The following is a 15,306-nucleotide window of genomic DNA, read 5'->3' on the forward strand; positions in this document are numbered from 1 at the left end:
TAGCTTACGTGTGACAACAACTAATGCTGAGCTCCAGCTTTGGGCCGTCACTTCTTTTTAATGGGTTGATAATGTGCCAACACCCACATCTTTCTTTGCTTTTCCTCCCTTCATCTCTCGCTCTAACTAACTCGGGCAGTCGGCTGGAAAGCTGTCAAAGGCTCATGAAATATCTCTCCCGAGTCCAGTTGCATGAACATTAAGAAACGCCACGTGCAATGAGAGTGCAATGACTGACCCTACTTCTTCTGCTCTGTCTCTTTTTATTTCTTTTCTTTCCTCCTGCTGCGCTCCTTCACTCGTGCTCTCTTGCTCCTCTGTCTGTTTCTCTCTCAGCATTGTACAAATGTTTCTCTTGTCTAAGGAACCGTTCCATATGTTTGCAATCACTCTGGCTCCCTTGCCTGCACAGATAATTTAGCAGGCTCCCTCATACATTTCAATTAGGCCCACCTAGCGCAGCCACAGACATGGGAAAGCAATATTGATTTCTTGATATCCTGTGCGTGGGTCGGACCAAATTAACGCTTGTACTGGGGAATATGATAGATCCATAACCATTCACTTGTGTTTGTTACCATATGTGTGATATGCTGGGCTTGTTAGTGTACAGAGAAATGTGAAGTGTTTAAGCCATATTCACGACAGCTGTCACCAGCGCACTCTCAGTATGGGTAGCTGACAAGGCTTTATAATAACTCTGCACATCTAAAGGCATAGTTCTGAATTCCAGAAACTACTTTACAATGGTGTCTGCTAAAAATGAGCTAAAATAAAGCCATTTATTTTGCTCAGAGTGGCAAAAGGAAAGGAAAAGATGCCTGGCAAGACACAGCAGGGAGCCTTTATTTTTCAAAGGCCTTTACCGCTGCCCGCATCCTAACATGTACTTATTATTCAATTACTACCTGCTTTTAAAAGATAGGCTGGCTGAAGTGTGGTTGCTGGAGGAGCAGCCACTGCCTGGTAGCTGTCAGTCACTCTCTGCCACCTCATCCATTCTCTTGACACTCTGCTGGGGCCCAGAGAGAGCCATCAGTCAAAGTTCGGGAGACAGGGACGCTGCATCAAAGAGCTGATGAGACTTTGGATGCTTGGGACGCTGTGTACAGTTGAATTATGCATGGTCTGTACGTCACAGTGGCCAAAATGATGAAAATACAGAAAGAAAGAATGTATGAATTGTGCAGGGTTGCTGGGAGTTGCTTGTAGATATGCACTATACCGTTCGGTTGTGTAGTGGTTTAAGGTGGCAGTACTGTTTGTGCATTGTTGTTCAACGCAGATGGGGAGTAATAAAGTTAATTTACACAGCTACTGAAGTACAGCTCTGAGGAACGTGTACTCTACTTGAGCTCTCACAATTTATGCTACTTTGTACTTAAAATAGAAATTAGATTAGATCAGATTAAGATTAAATCCAGAATTATGGTGATCAATGTATGAAGCGTGACATAGAATTACTAGAACTATCCAACAGTATAAAATATCATGAAAATAGCTCTGCATTACCCTGCTACAGGATTAAAACGCTTTACTGTTTACTGTAAATGTTAATGTCTCAGTAATAATGATATAATAAGACAATATATATAATAATACAACACTCTGAATGGGGCACCAATATATGCATAACATTCATTATTGCATATGCATACAGAGTACTTTTACTGAGTTGTCACTCAATGTACAGGTATTGTTAGCAGAATTGCTGACATCCCATGAGGATAACCTGCATCGTATAAACAGATTCATTCAACTCAACATGTTTTCTATAATGTATGATTTGAAAGTGCTGAAGCAAATGCGGTTGGGTATTATAGTATAGTGAAAAATGACAAGAAGCTGAAAAAGCAGGAATCTCTGAATTGCCACAATGTCCGTGTGTGTCTTTGTTGGGCGAAAATGTCAAGCCCTTTCATACTTTCATACAGATGACTCGCTAGAACACGTTTCCTGAACACGTGTCCAACCTGCGTTTGACCCTGTTCACATGAGACTGCTGTCACTGGTTAATCCTGGGGCGTCAAGAGACCTAGCTCTGCAACTGGAGTTCCAGTCAATGCTCACGCCACAGCATTACATAGTCTGACACAAAACCACATTCAATAAATCCAAAGCCAAATAAAGTTCAGCTTAATTTTCAGTTCAGTTATTCTCTCTCATGCTCACTCTCACTTAGTTGCCCACTTATGCCATCTGCCTCTCTCTCTCTCACTTTCTCTTTTTTAAACTAGTCAGCAAGTCCAGATATGCTCAGAAATGTGATTTAAACATCAACGATATTAAAGCAAGTTACCGTCCTGCATAAAAATACCTCTTACCCAAAACTGCATATTTGCTGACACTGTCCAGATATTACTATTACCAACATATATTCTACGGCAGACATCCCACCCAGACTACCCTCTAGGTTTCATCAGATAAAAGCCTGGCTGGGCTCCATGTACTCACTTTGCATGCAGATAATATCAAGTAAAAATATCAGATAATATAGTCTACTGAACATAAAGCTATATACGACTATATATTATACATCATTGAAGTCCTATCTCAATGCAGCTGTTTTAAGGAAACTACAAACTACTCAATAAACAATGAATCCACTTGTGAAGAAATTTCAACCACTGCACTCTATTACGCTGTAACTTAAATGATCGCTCCATCGAGGTTCAGTAGGGATGATGTAGAGTAACGCGCCGGCATTTAATTCTGTTATGGAGGCCATCTGCGGCTAATGTTGACTAATTGTTCCAGTCAAGTAGATGCCATGGCTTCGCCCTCTTATAAAGATACATGTCCAGCCTTGTGGTTTATCGCTATTCGTGGGTCGGGTCTAGGGGAGGGAAGAGCACACGTATGGTCTGACATTTCTAGTAATTATCTTTATGAAGATGGGAGACCTCTCAATTAAAGTGGCGCTTGATTAAAACTAATGGCTCTCCCTCCCAGGCCGGTGAGCCGGCTGACAGCGATAGCGGCAAGTTCCCCTTTAGCTGGCAGGACGCCGCGTGACCTTAAATCTAAACTGTGGTTCTCTTTAACTCTATGAAGACAGTTTCTTCAACGTGCAGACAAGGTGTGAATGCAAATCTCTCGCATGCGTGGCACACTATGAAATGAAATCACATGACGTGGCAGCATGGCGTGAAAGCTAAAGCAGTGCTGGTTTGATTAGGTCATTATCGTCTTTGCCGCACAGTTCCAGGTTCATTTAAGAACTCTCCCGTCTCTGTCTTTCACATATACACACAAGACACACTCACTCGGAGGCTGTGTCATGCCTCCCTGTGTAATGACAGTTTTAATGGAAAACAAAACTGGCTCTCAGGGGAGTGTGATGGTCAGGCCGGCCATTACGGAGTCACTCAATAGCAGCTGATTGACTCGCTCCCCTGCTCCGTTATAAGCCTGTTAAGCTGCTGCTCGCCGTCAAAGCGGTGCTCTCGGTATCGCTGGTCCTTGCCTCTATAGGCCACTGGATAAAGTGCTTACCCTGATTTAGTAAAACTAAATAGCTGAAGACCTCATTTGTGATGGGTGGGATATATATTCAATCAGAGAAGGAGCAAGCACATCAACTTCAAGGAGCGGTGAGAAAACTCAGGTAGGGTTCAGATAGGGAGTTTGTCATCTTATAAAATGAGTACTAACTTAACAAAAAGTTGGCTTATTATTCTAATGTAGTGCCCTTAAACGATGCACCAAAGTGGCACATTCAAAGTATAAGCACTGAAGTGCTTTTTTAGGAGGCTTTTCCCTTTAAAATTTATTTGGATGGTTTTTAAATGCATGAAGTACACTCAGTAGCCATTCTGTCAGGTACACAGCCTCAGTTCTTTGAGGTGCAGCATGTATTCAGCAAGCTGCTGGAAACTGCATTTAGGATTATTTTATGATGCTGCTTTGGTTGAATTCTGGAGTTATCAGAGCCTTTTGGGTGACAGATTCAAGTTGCAAACCCGTTCTGATGGAGGTTTGGGCACTATGGAAGCTTGCATTAGCTAAAGTCATTGCCATGTCCCCGGAAGCATCTTGACATGACGAGTACTTTATCACATGGTGCATTTTCTGGATGGCGGTACAGCTTGTGACCGTGAAGGGCTTGCACCTTATCAGTAACAATGCTTAGGTACACTGAGGTTTTACAATGGTCCTCAATTTGTATTGAAGGGCCTAATATGTGTCAAGGAAACACTATTACACTGTACTTCCTCAGGCAAAACGGCGAATGAGTCCATGTATTGATGCCAAATGTGAACCCGTTTTGCTGATCACGTGTACCAGTGTAGTACTCCGCCTCTGTAGGTCACCCGTTCAAATGTTCAGTAAGCAGAGAAAAGTCTGCTTTTGCACAGAGCTGTTATTTACTGTACGCGCTTGTGCCTTTACTGTTTTTCCTGGCATATATTGCTTAAACGATTGAGGACACTCTCTGACGTAGCATCTCTGACAAGTTGTTTTTTCCTCACAAAACCTCCCCTGCTGACTGCTGTTTCGTGTGCGTGCATGTTTAAAACACCATCCATCGCAAACTCGAGACAAAATCGTGTTTGAAAATCCCAGGACAGCAGCTGTTTCTGCAGCACTGGAACCACCTTGTCAGTGCACCAACAATCAAATCTCATAAAAAGTCAGCTGGGTTATGTGTCTTCTTCATGCTAATGTTTGTTTAAAAAGTGAACTGAATTTCTGTTTGACTGCTTTTTATATCGAGGTAAGCGACATGATTTGCCGTTTGGAGGAGCTGCCTGTTTGTTTGGATGTGTACACACTGCATGCAGGGCATAAAACGATTCCCTGCCCGATTCAGACACTTACAATAACACAAGAGCCTGTTCCAATGTGATTTGGTGAAAAGTAATAGCCCTAATGTGCACCCCTAGATATAAACATGTGGGCACACACATCGAGAGACAACCCGGCACACACATTCTTTCAGCCCTCTCTCCATTTCCCCCTGTTCCTTCTACCTCAGGGAATCTGATCACCTCCTGATGTGAGGCTTAGAACCAGTAATGCAATAGACAGTCAACTTATATTTCCCCAGCGAGACGGCCACGGCTAAAACTTCATATTCTTCAGCGACCACACAGTTGAAGGAGGAGATGGCTGCAGGACATCAAGAGGGACAGTCAAGGAGACAGATGGGAAGGTAGATAGATAGATAGATGGATATATACATAGAGACATATATATATGCCATTCTTCTCTAGCAGATGCCATAGTAGGATACTACTATGGAATGAAACACCACCAGAGAGTGGTGTTGAGAGCTCTAAAGTAGAGGCAATCAATAGCATGAACCTTTCTCACTCGCTGACTGTCGGGCTGAACCGGCTAATGACACCTTATCATATCAGTGGGAGGAAACTCTTACCACTGAGCTTGCTCTAAAATGGTACATGCCATCAATCTGGCAGGGAGAAAAGTGAAAAAGAAAAAGTGAAAGGCGGCGAGACAGAGAGATAAGGCGGGAGAAAGATGGAGAGACGAGGAACTCTGGCTGAAGCATTTGTGAATAGATGGAATAGGCAGGCAAACGTAGTGGCTGTGTTTACACGCACACAGACAGGCAAACAAGCACACAGAGAGTCACAGATGTGACGCAGCCTACGCCATCCAGCAATATTGCACAGAAAAGGCCAGTGTAGTGTCTGCAGACAACACAATGCCTTCTATAGGTGACTTGGAGGCCATAACAGTGACTGTGAGAGAGTGAGTGGTAAATGAATGACTGGACGACTGAATATGCCTTTTGAGTTTCTGGATTGCTGAGCTCTTTTTCATTATTTCCTAACATCCTGTCGTCCAAACGACGAAAGGCACATGAGACAAAATCTTCCCCTATTTCATAATAAATACCATTACAAAATAGTACAATCATATAAAAAAAAAATCACTATTGAAACACCCTAAATGGCACACTGACATAGCCCAGGAGCTATCTAAAATCATGAAAAATAAATAACAGCAATCTAACACAAAGGAGCAGATTTGGCCGTTTTGAATCTCGAAAAAGTTCCAGGTGGAGGGAGAGGCATCACTAAAAGTAATTTATTTAAGCTCTATGTGGATTTTGGGAACTATTACTACTTGTGTCGGATAAAGTGAAATGACTGATTAATCGATCCGTCAGTCAAAAAGAAACTAATCCGCAACAATTTTGATGATTGATGAAGCATTTAAGTCATGTATGAGGCCAATGTTCCATCATTTGCTGGTCCCAGCTTTGGAAATTTGAGGATTTGCTACATTTGTTCTGTTAAATCACTGAGAATTGCACAAAATAATCAATTTGAGGATGCACTGATGCAATTTTGTATAATGATAATCAAAATAATCATTGACAGAAGTCGTGCTTCGAATCACAACGAGCAGTGCAGAGGGCGTTGTGAAAGCTAATAGGTGAGTCTGTGTTCAAAGTCCAGCTGTGCTTCCTGAGTGCTCATTGGTGTAAGCCTCTCAAGGTACGGAGTTATTTGCACTCGATGCCTTGATGCCACTTCATCATTTCTGGAGTGCATGAAAGTCCACAAAAACACGCAAACAAGACGGGAACATCCGCACACTTGTAAGCTGTGTGAGAGGCCATACATGAACGCAGCGAGAGGAAGATGCAGAAGTCAGACAGGAAAGGAATGTGAAGGACATAAAGCAATAAACCAAAAAATAAATGCACACAGTCACAGTGCCTTGTGCACAACCTGATACAAGCACACAGATTTCACACTCTCCTCCTTGGAATGACCACCATGACAAAGACAGAATAAAACTGACTCATATCGTGGAAGCGGACGAGGATGGAGAAACTAAATAATGGAGCTCTGATTATCCAATGAGAAGAGGCTGTATGTGCTTGTGTGCGTGCGAACGTGCACGTGCACATGAAAGCGTGCGTGTGTGGGGTTCAACAAAGCCTGATAGTGAGAGCGAGAAGAGAGAAATGCCATCTGAGCCAGAAGCGTAGGAGGCAAGGCGTCACATAATACTTGAGGAAATGCATCGGCAACAAAGAGGAACCAGGTGTAATACACTCATGAATAAATATGCTGAGGGCTGGAATTGATCATTAGTGTTGTCTGGGGGGGGGGGGACAAAACAAAACAAGGATGAATAGAGGCCCTGCAATTTGATGAGTGGTGTCGAAGCAGGGAAAGATCCTTGAGAGATGCTTTCTATTGTCAGTGAAGTCACTTTGATAGTGTTTTGTTTTTGCTTCTGCCATCTAATTACTGCCTTTTCTTGCTCTATTTAAGTACTTTTTCTCCATAACTGTCTTTGCTTTACAATATGAATCGTAATTGGATTTTTTTTCTTGCATATTGCTTTGTATATGTCTTCTATTCTCTGACTTAGATCTGTCAAGTCATAAATTATGATGACACAATTCACTAAAAACGTGAGCCGCTTCTCGAGAGTGTATCAGCGTGCACCAGATATGTTTGGTCTGCTGCTGTACCAAAAGTCAGCTGGACCTAAATGCTCCTGGGCTCTTGTCTTATAGAGTGTGATGTAAGGGTAGGGAACAAAAGGTTGTCTTCCCTGCCTCTGCTGAGGAGTGGTTCTTAATTGGTGCTCTGATCAGAGAGGGATCTGGGCTCAGGGACCCGCAGCTCCCCAGCAACACCGTCATCCTGGGAACGCCAGGGTGTCGCTCCTGTCTGTCTTGATTAACGACCTCTCCCTCTGACCCCTCCCATGAGCCCTGACAAGTACCTCGCTGGAGCGGGCGCAAGCACAAATACAAGGTGCACGCACTCGCAGCGGCCCGCGGACACACACACAGTGCAGGGTGCTTGCATGTCGGTGGACGCATGCGGCCATGGAGCTGGGTTTAATGAGTAGCTTTCTGAAGAAGAAGCAGGGCAGCAGCTCTATTTGAATCAAAAGGGAGGGCGACTTCATTGGCCGTCGCTGAGGGCACACACACATGCGCACTCTCGTTTACATTCATCATCCTGCAATGGCCACTCAAATTAAATATAGATGACCTGAAGTGCACTTGTTGTGAGGCATTTGTGGGAAAGCGAAAGAAGCAGCGCGCTGCATATTCCACGTGCAGCCTTATTTTGTCGTCGGTCAGCACCATTTCCGCGCGCTATTATTTAATCTCAGGCTCCAGTAATAAATCAGATTCCTTCACGCCAGGGCTCTCTACTTGTAGTTTGGGCGCCAGAGAGCACGAGGCAACACTCCAATCGCAAAGTCAGAGAGCTCTCTTTGAGAGCATCAAGGGTCCCACGACAGACTGCAAAAGCGGTAATTGCACTGCAGGCGTCACATTGACATTCAGCCCACTTCCAGTCTAGAAGGTATCCTAAAGGCTCCAGGGAATCCTTAAGTTTTATGTTATCTCTTATCTTAAATTATACCACCCATATACTGTCTAATGCACGCTGTACCATTAGTCTACAGGATTTTTATTTCAGTGTGTGCAAGTGTGTATTTTGTGTGTGTAATGCTATATGACTGTGTGTGTCTCCGTGCTGTGTGTGTGTGTGACTGCAACAAGCTTAACCGAATCTACCATGCTTCGACTTTAAAACCGTGGCACAACTGAACCAGTATGGCATAAGAGGTCAGGAAATTCAGTTAATCAGATCGTATTGGAGAGCATATAATATTTTATTTATATATATATACAGCGTGTTTGTCTTGAGAGACTTACTTGCCACACACCTATTAAACACACCCCCCAGCAGGGTAAAGGCGAAGAGCCTTCATCTGTAACAGTGTATGCCAGCTCCTCCACCTCCTCCCTTCTATCCCCTCATTGCTAATTATCCAGAAGATGGATTACATCATGGGATCTAATAGAGAGAAGCACCATTACACAAAACCACCCCCAAACACACACACACACACACACACGACTCCCTAGCCTTGACGAAATCACTCAGCCGATCATGCCCATTTAGTTCCACATTCTTATTAACGAAACAGGGAGGAGTCACTCATTATCATCACTCAAAAATATGAACCACGTTAGTCAGGCCTTCGAATTGTGAGGATAGAAAGCGTGTCGTGATGAAGAATAATAATAATAATACACATCATTGCATGACCTTTAAAAAGTGTACGAGGTTAGACTGACATACTCGCAGTTGATGCAATTATAAAGTGCAGTGGTGTACAGTATATACAGCAAGAGCTTTAAAAAGGATGTATGCATTATGATTTCACACAGGCACAATGTAACCTTTAAAAAAGGGTTTTTAATCAGCACAGCTCTTTCCAGGATATCTGCAGCGAGCAAATGCACTGGGTTTGATTCAGTGCAAAAAAAAAAGAAAGAAGAAGCATATATTAAAGGGTATTACCTACAGGTTTCGCTGCAGCGTGTGAGTTAAATCATACAAGCGGATTAAAGTGCGTCTTGTCTCAGAGAAGTGAAGTTTCCAGGCACTATTGTTGGCCCCGGTCCTGCCCTTGCTACTTCAATGCTCTTCAATACTTCTCTACACACTAATCTGGTTATTTGAACGTCACCAGAAAACTGCTGGAGAAATGGAGAGGAGGGGTGAAAGGAAAAAAAAAAAAACACTTACTTTGCAAAAAAAAAAAGAAAGGTAAGGTGCAAAGGGATCCAAGAACTTGTCTGAGAATGTTGGCAACTCTTAAAAAGCTTTTTTTTTTTGTACCAGATCCTCAACTCCTGTTGCCATGGCGACCGAGAGAGAGGGCATGAGGAGGGGGGAAATCAACATACAAAGACTCATTTGAAACCACGATGTTGGAAAAGTGGCCACTGATAGATGCGAGACTCAGGTTTTCTCTTCTTCTTGGTGCCCAAAGGCCAAAATGACACGCATGACGAGCTGGTATACAGACTTGTTTATCACTTCCGTGACGAGACGGAGTGTATAATGTGTCGTGTTTGCTCTGCGCGGTTGTTAATTCACGCTGTAACTGGCTCTCCAAAAAATCCTCTTGGAGGAAGGCAGTCAAAGCTAAGCTGTTTGCTCGGAGTCTGCTCCATTGAAGATACAGTCTGCACGGGGGAAGTGCTCGCTGCGATCAGCTCGCCGTCTTCACCGTCACTTCGCCGTATCTAGCATCCTTTCACTCATCTATTATCTCTGAGTTTTTCTGTCTTTGTACCTTTACTTTTTTTTTTCTTTTACCCTCTCCTCTTTGCTCCCCTTCACTGCCTCTCCGTCCTCTCCATCCCTCTAATCCCCTCCTCCCTCCCCTCCCAGATGAGGTGGTCTGGCCCTGGCCTGGCTATTCCATTCCCTTCTAATCTCTGTCCCTCCCCCTCCCCTGTCGCCTGATTTGCACACTTCATGAACTGGAACGTCTCGGTGGCTGGTATTCCCTTTAGCATTCGCCTGGCGCGCCATCCCCGAGCTGTCGTGCCACCTTGAACACATCATCAGCCCCGATGACCGTGAAGACGGGCGGCATATGCATGTGCGCCGCCACAGCGGCACGCTGGAAATAATAGCGACGTGCCCGCCTCGCTCGCTCGCTCACACGCGTTCCTGCACGCTTTCCGCCTCACAAAAAGAGCGATCACAGACTTGCTGTCTAAGTTGCTACAGGCTCTCTCTTGCTCACACACGCGTGTACATCCTGTCAGGGGACCAGACGCAAGTTTGAAGCTTGACGATGATCATCAGAACAGTCGGAGACATGTCGATCTATGTGTTGGAGAAACTAAACTGCCATTGCCTGTGCAGAAAGTATCTTCGGATGAAGATAGACATATATTCCCAAACCTAAGACAGTGCAAATTATTCTTTCTTAGGGTCAAACAGCAGAAAGATTTGATCGACTGTAAGTTTTATGTTATCACATACTGTACTGTAGTCCCTTGAATGTATACCTTCCCAGGATTTTCCTCAGCGTGCACCCTCACCGCTGACCTCTGGTGCTAATTCACCGGTAAGCCATTCACCAAGGACAGCAGTCCCCAGCGGGCTTAGTGCAGGACGCCTGCTTGCTTTTTTGTCACAGTGGGGAGGTCTGAGTCATTGTTCACTTGGCCTAAGCCTGTTTTGGCCGGGGAGAGTTGGGGTGATAGGATGCACTGGAGAATGCCGCCTGCCTCATGATCCAAGGGCTGGCCTAATTTGTAATTACCTTCTGCAGTGTTCTGGAAGACTGCAGTTTGTGCTTGTCCAGGATGTGGATTATCTAGTGTACTGAGATGGCAGGGTCGTGTACATGCGTGCACACGTGCACGCACGAGCACGTCCACACACACACACTCACGCACTCCCTTAGCGAGACGCTGATGAGTTTCCACAGCCGAGCACTTGATTGACTGAGGCAGCCATGTTCTTAATTCGATTTTCCTGTCATGCTATTGTTAAATTTTTAATCAAACCTCTGTGTGCTACCTGCATTCCCTACACTGGATTACATTTAATTGTATAAATTGAATTTGGAGCTCAGAACGAGTGAAAAGTAAACTTGGATCGAGGCGAGGTTACCAACTCGGCTGTTCTGTTGAAGCCTTTGAAGTAGACAATTCGGCCTGTAATCCACTAGATGCTGTTTTTTCTCTCTCTCTTTCTTTTTTTTCATTAAAAGAAGATGAGTAAAGTTGCATAGAATGAGCTGAATCAAAATGCTCTGCAGACTTTCTATTCAATCCATATGGCTATTAAGCTGAATAGCCCAGCTAAACCAATTTTTGAGTCATAAGACATTCGACCCTATTATGTGTGTGCGCATAGGGGAACTGTTATGGAGGAATGAGGCTAGGGATTAAACATGGATAAAGTAGCAGCTCTGCTAAGTTGAATTTGAGAGGGGGGAAAAGAGAGCTCTTGATTGATCTTATCTTGCAACGGCCTACCTTTGATTTTTGGCGTCTGGCAAAATAAATGACTGCACTTGCGGAAATTTAAACGTTGGCAACCATATTCATTTATAATCAAAGGGTATAAAAGGATATAAAGTGACGTGACGAAACGATGTGTTTTACATCAAAGGATGAAGACAAAAACAACCCCTCTGTGGCGGGTAGTGCGATTTTTGCTGGGCCTTGTTTAAAGAAGTACGTCAGCAAGAAAGGTCGGCCAAGTTCAGATCGCTGTGGTGAAGCTATGAATAAGTGTGCAGCAGTCCTGCTGAGAGATGTTCGGCTTCTTCCACCTAATTGTGAACAGTTTTAAATGGCCAACTGCCTTGCAGGCGGCGAGACAGGAAACGGCCCTGGCTCTGGTAGCCTTACACTGAGCATGGATACTGCCAAAGATACAAAATAAGCAGAGAGGAAAAGAGCAACACTACCTGGCGGGGTCGACTTCACACATAAGATGGTGCATACTGCTTCTTTGGCCCTGACCCACATAGTGGCGGTGCCAGGTGTGACCCACCAACAGTAGACCTGTACACTGGCTGCGACTGTGTCAGGGTGAGAGCGGGATGAAAGGGGCGAACTTCCAGAGCATGCAGATACCTAGGGCAGCTGAAGGGACTCGCTCTGCCAACTGGCTACTCGCTGCCACTATGAGGGCTTTTTGTGACACGAACTGGTAGCCCAATCAGCTGTGCCACAGTGAGGAGAGGTGCAGAAAGAGAGGAAGGCCCGGATAGAGGAAGGGCATGATGAAGCCAGAGAAAAAGAAAGGAGGGTAACATGCTGAAGTGCTGTTTTCAGGAGTGACTGACTTCAGGTTATGAGTATAGACTCGCTGTTGAGTCTCGGTTAAAAGGGGCAATATTTGAAGCACTCAGGTAATTCTGTCTCCCATCTGGTGTCAACAAGCTTTTTTAATGAGTGAAGCCTGACTGAGCTTGGTGCTCAAAGCTTTTGCTCCATGACTTTTTCCCCTGATATTCACAATGAGATTTTACTGGAGCGAGCCTGACTGTTGGCCTGTTAGTTGTGTTTGAGGACAGAAACCCTGAATCCTCTGTAGGTCAGCCGCATGCAGAGCCGGGAGTACTGAGTAATACATTAGCCGCAGCACCAGTTAGGATCAGTTGGTGGCTCTTTGATTCACAGTGTCATTAAGCTGAACACTCCTCTGTGTGGAACAACTTCACACTGAGCCCTGGCTACCACTTGAAACGTGTTGTGGGACTGATGTTCCGAGTGCAAGATGTGCAGAGTGGCACTCGGTGGCATCGAGGCCAAGATTACTTTGCATTTACGGGGAGGAAACAAATGCACCAAAAGTGCTTTCTTTTCACTTTTCGTTCTGCATTGTCTTTATTCACATGTTAATTAGACGCGGACGGTCATTCAATCATTCCTGTGAACAAGCCTTAATGAATACAAATGTTTGGATCCCTCAACAACTGCTAATAATACCACTCAGGGGCATAATTCAATTGGATGGCATAATTGGCACTCAGAGAACAGAGACACTGGGGAGCGGGCTCCCTACGGTCCATACTGGAATCATAGTGTGACAGAGCTGGCAGAGCGTTGGCCTTTAGCTGAAGCCTTTTTGCCAAGATCCTGTCTGAGCAATGTCGACCCTGATGGCACTGCTGTCACTACACAGAGTTGGGTACACCATACTTTAAACGGATTAAATTGGCGAGAAGGTGGGATTTTTTTGGGGACTACATTTAAAAAAGAAAGTCAGACATGTACAGTACTAAAAACAAAATCGGGAGATAACCGGTGTGACAAAACAAAATAATTTCCCCCTCACATCTAGACCTTCTGCTTGGCATTCACAATGGCTCATTTTGCCAGAGCTAGACATGCAATTATACAATGTAATCTTTTTCAGACTGCACACCCATGGCATTAGGATTAATTCACGGTAGACAATGCAGGGGTGTGCAGCTATTCAGCAACAGCGAAATGATGTCGGCTTCGGCAGCATCCAATCTGCAAGCATCCTCTTCTGACCTCACAATTATGTTAAGGTTGCTTGTGTCTCTCAAGAGCACAGGGGTGACTTTGGACACGGCGAGGTTACAATGAGAGGTAATTGCCAAAATCCACGACGGAATAGCATGATCTCTCTCTCTCTGACACAGATGGCAGGCAAAAGACAAAGAGCCTTATGAATATTTAAATTGCAATTTTCTTCATTTTCTCCAATTGACCCTTTTCTTTTTTCTTGCTTGCACAGAAGGGAACCGCTAGGTAGGCAAGGGTGTCAAAACTAGAGCATGTGGCTCAAGGCAGAGACCAGATCAAACAGCAAAAGAAGCCAGGATTTTCGATGTGTAAACAGGATTAGGCCCTGATGCACCAGACAAATGAAATAAAAGAAAGCTCTCCTTTTGTTTTAGCTCATTTGGAGGCGCTATGATTCTGATTAAATGTTGGTTCCAAGTACTGTGTTCACATTGATGATCAATGGGAAATAACATGCATATTTTGTGCTGGTTTTTCACTTTGTGGAGTTATGCTGGTGTAAAACTCGACTAGGCTGTACCCCATAAATAGCAACAGCTTGGAAAGTCCTATTTGATTGGGTTGTGTAGAGGGTAAAATAATGCAGATGACTTCTAGATGAACTATTGATTCTGTCTTTGCTAAGCCTGTGTTCGTGTGATACACTGGAAATCTATGAGAAATTTCTTTATCAACAAAATCATGTTTAAAGCCATATAAAAAGAGGTAATTCCAGATTCAGGGCTCCACTAATTTGTGCAATTACTAATCACATCGTCTCCATTAGGTGCTAATTATAGCACATGCACGAGAGTATAGGGGCACAGCTGATAAGGCGTGGAGATTAACTCAAGTATATGGAAAGTTGTGAACAAGCACAAAAGTAAAGCAGCCATGGAAACAGAAAATAATGCATGCAAATATGGCAATTTGGGGTCAAACTGTGTCAGAATGGGAAGGTCTAAGAGGGTCCTGCAAAAACATTATACCCGCAACATCATTTGTTTTCTCTTCCACTGTTTCTCAAAACAGGATTAATGAATGAATTCTTCAATAATCTCCATTTGAGCAAGAGAGCCCAGACGAAAACAATCCAAACCAATCAAGCATGATAACATTGACCTAATTGTAATCATTAATAGGAGCAGGAGTAGTGGTGGTTGCTTGCCAAAGAAATCAAATGTCCTCTGACCAGTAACTGTTAAAACACATCAAGCCAGCCTCTGACTACAGTCACAGCTCACAGAGATTTGGCAAGTCCCCTGCTCATGACAGTGAACCTGCCAGACAGCTCCTTTCGCCTTGGTACACGGTGTCTGTTTGACCCAACACGAGTCACAAACAGGCCCAGCATGGCCTGGTGTGGTGAGAAACACGCGCTCTTTGTCTCAATGTCACGGCTGCCTTGCTCGGTTACTAACCCGAGGCGATGCTGCACGCCACCACCAAGTAATGACCCAGCCAGTCCATTCTAGCGTGCTTTACCT

The sequence above is a fragment of the Chelmon rostratus genome, chromosome 23, assembly GCF_017976325.1.
Source record: "Chelmon rostratus isolate fCheRos1 chromosome 23, fCheRos1.pri, whole genome shotgun sequence".
NCBI classification, from domain to species: Eukaryota; Metazoa; Chordata; class Actinopteri; order Chaetodontiformes; family Chaetodontidae; genus Chelmon; species Chelmon rostratus.